The 3,808-nt window shown below is 33.6% G+C and overlaps 1 protein-coding gene across 1 annotated transcript in view; it reads left to right on the top strand.

The window, feature by feature from the left end:
- The window catches only part of LOC123683204 (major royal jelly protein 1), a 125,847-nt gene that overhangs the window by 47,454 nt on the left and 74,585 nt on the right, over positions 1 to 3,808 (top strand). The window lies entirely within an intron of this gene.

The following is a 3,808-nucleotide window of genomic DNA, read 5'->3' as shown; positions in this document are numbered from 1 at the left end:
TATGCATTTCTATTACTATCCGAATAATTTGCTATGATTTTTCAGTATCTAGTTTCAGTGATAACCTTCAGGTCACAATTGGACAATAGTATTGCATATTACCCTCGAAAAGTTTTGCGATCTGCCGATCTGAGCTGTATGATATTCAATTCAAGAAATATAGAGGGGTTTTTCAAAAAGAATTTTGTTTCTTGATATGGTCACACTGGAACGCTGTGACATTTTTGACATATCTATAGCTGAAGTTCGAGCAATTGTTACGATAATTCCATTTTACTCGAAAATCGCATTAGAATAATGAAAATCGACTATGAAATTGGTGGATCTAGATGTAACATTTCGTAATATTTTCTGTCAATATAATCGATCTTCTGATACCACTTTTAAGAATTTAGTCAATCAATTTGAGTCGATAGGCTCGATACATATTGTGCCAGCCAATATATCGGGTGTCCCAAACTCGATGGCCTATTAGACGTTTCTGGAAAACTAATCATAATTTTGAGCTGAAAATTTGCATATTGGGGTTTGAGACAATGATCTTTCTCCCTAAAATATTTTCAGATCTCTACAACTTCCGGTTATACCGGAAACAGACTACTACTTCCTTATTTCAAATAGCACACCCAGTATATTATTGCATCATTAGATAGCTTTTTTGATGGCAATTTCCGCAATATGCCATACCTTGGGTAAAATTTCAACGGTTCATGAGTTATTGGGATTCTTATGAAAAAAAAGGTGGCGATGAGGATTCACATTTTTTTGAATATTTCAGCAGAAAAAGCCTTTTTCGAAAAAAATTTGTTTCGTTTCGTTTACGCAAATACGTAGTATTATAAGACTGTTTTCGGCTTGGACTAAAAATGTACAGGGTGTTTATAAGAGGATCATGAACTTGGACAACTCAAATTCATCAAAACTCAAGATTTTCAAATTAGAACCTATATTTTTTATTATTACAGTCGATTCTACGTACAAAAATAGTGGGGGTTCCTTCAGCAAACCCTATACCTAAAATGAATACTTCAAGAGTTATCGGGGAAGAACTTCAAATGAGGAAAAACCGCTATTTATAACTGTGGGAATAACTGTCTGTTACTTCTGTAAAACACAGAAAAAAAATAAAATTCGATGTTTCCATAACTAAATTTGACATATCAAGAATTGTAATGAATTATTCGTAATTGAAAATTGTATTGGTTTATGGATTTCTCAACAATACCAACGAAAAATCAATTAAAATTCATGAAATGTAAAATTTAGTTATCCAAACATCGAATTTTATTTTCTTTCTGTGTTTTACGGAAGTAACAAACAGTTATTCCCACAGTTATAAATAGCGGTTTTTCCTCATTTGAAGTTCTTCCCCGATAACTCTTGAAGTATTCATTTGAGATATAGAGTTTGATTACCGACTTCCACTATTTTTGTTCGTAGAATCGACTGAAATAATAAAATATATAGGTTCTAATTTGAAAATCTTGAGTTTTGATGAATTTGAGTTGTCCAAGTTCATGATCCTCTTATAAACACCCTGTACATTTATGGTCCAAGCCGAAAACAGTCTTATAATACTACGTATTCGCGTAAACGAAACAAAACAAATTTTTTTCGAAAAAGGCTTTTTCTGCTGAAATATTCAAAAAAATGTGAGTCCTCATCGCCACCTTTTTTTTTATAAGAATCCCAATAACTCATGAACCGTTGAATTTTTACCCAAGGTATGGCATATTGCCGAAATTGCCATCAAAAAAGCTATCTAATGATGCAATAATATACTGGGTGTGCTATTTGAAATAAGGAAGTAGTAGTCTGTTTCCGGTATAACCGGAAGTTGTAGAGATCTGAAAATATTTTAGGGAGAAAGATCATTGTCTCAAACCCCAATATGCAAATTTTCAGCTCAAAATTATGATTAGTTTTCCAGAAACGTCTAATAGGCTATCGAGTTTGGGACACCCGATATATAGCAGTGAGCGTGTCCGTGAAGTTGGCACCCACTTTTTCGAAAATCAAAAATTTTTTTTTTGCATTCGTTAGTAACTCATTACTACCTATTTGTAACACAAAATTTTTTGTTTGTACCTCAAGGAAACTGGTAGACAAACATCGCATTCCGCTGGGGTGCTAACTTCACGTTTTTTTTCGATTTAAAAAAAAAAAATTATTTAGGAAGTAGTAACTATTTGTAACACGAAAATTTTCGTTTGTAACCCAACCTATAATGAGAATTTGTCACTCCTAAAATGCGAAGTTAGCACCCACTTTTTCAAAAATAAGAATTTTTTTTTGCATTCGTTAGTAACTATTTGTAACACAAAAATTTTCGTTTGTACCTCAAGGATACTGGTAGAAAACATCGCAATCCGTTAGGGTGCTAACTTCACGTTTTTTTTCGATTTTTCACAGAAAAACAAGGACAACATCGTTTCTGTTTTCGAAAAAATTGGACAGGGATTAAATAGTCTCATGGAAAAGCAAAAACCACAAGTGCAAGTATTCACATTATAGTCTTTAATCTTTGTCAAATGTCACAAATATTTATAAACAACATTTACCTCGAAAATGAAACCATTTGTCAAACATGAAAATTATGAAAATATCAATGAACTTCAGCTAACTAGAGAAAAAAATGATAACTTTCACGCGTTCATTCAAAAATTTAAAAATTGTCTGAAGAGTTCGATTGAAAAATTTTCTCAAAAAAATGAAATTATAAGTTGAATAGAAAGGATACTCTTTATTCAATCAATAGTCCGGAAAATAGGGTTTTTTGGACGAATAGACAAAATTCCAGGACGAGCGTAAGCGAGTCCTGGAAGTCTGTGAGTCCAAAAAAAACCATTTTCGGGCGTGTTGCGTAGAATATTTTTTCGGCAACCATGTAAAAGAACACTATCGCTGCTGCTTTCCATATTTTATTGCGATTGCGATCAAAAAACATGCAAATTTTTGACAACTAATTTCATATGAACTGTCAGCCGTTATCTCGGTTGCTATGGATTCTATGATTCTTTTCCGGCCTAGTCCGGGAAGTACGTACTTTCCGGACTAGGCCGGGAAATGCTAAGTTCTCAGAGAAAAAGCGTCCGGGAAGTGAGCACTTCCCGGACGGTTGCCGAAAAAATATATTTTGATTGAACATAGATTTTGAAGTGACATTCAAGGATCAGATAGTACTCGATAAGATCTTCAAAATGAGGTATCGCAACACCCCTCACCCCTTAACCCCCGTTAGGGTTAACGGGGATGCGAAAAGCGGAAAAGTTGTTCCACCTCGAATCAGAAATTAACGAGTTCGAGTGATTTACACATTTTCATTTCAAAGCCGGAAAATCGTGGAGTTAAGTTTTCGTTGGACCACACTTTATTCAAGCATATAAAAAAACAAAAACAAGAAAATTTTATTTTATTCATACATTATAGAATCAGCCTTCTGTTTTTCTTCTTGAAAATAGTCCCCATTTCATCGGCACTAATATATTATATTCCATAGTTCATAGACATATATTCTTGGCAGCCAATCCGTTCAGTCCGTTTTCACTCGATTCTTGAGTAAGTTTTTGGTCTCCTTAAAGTTGAGAAAGTCTATATGTAAAAATATATTTGGATAAAGGTTTTTATCGCACTTGTTGAAATATTCCAAAGCAAATTTTTTGAAGTAGAGGAAATGATGAGGATGACAGATGTGCATAGTTGTCTTCTACACTTCAAGTTCTGTCTTAACAACTCCAGAACTGGCAGCAAAATTCTTAGGTAACACACCAGATAGTATACATAGAAACATTTCAAGCTTATATTTCAC

The sequence above is a fragment of the Harmonia axyridis genome, chromosome 6, assembly GCF_914767665.1.
Source record: "Harmonia axyridis chromosome 6, icHarAxyr1.1, whole genome shotgun sequence".
Taxonomy (NCBI): Eukaryota; Metazoa; Arthropoda; class Insecta; order Coleoptera; family Coccinellidae; genus Harmonia; species Harmonia axyridis.
The sequence above is the reverse complement of the archived record's forward strand: the minus strand, read 5'-3'. Positions and strand labels throughout refer to the sequence as shown.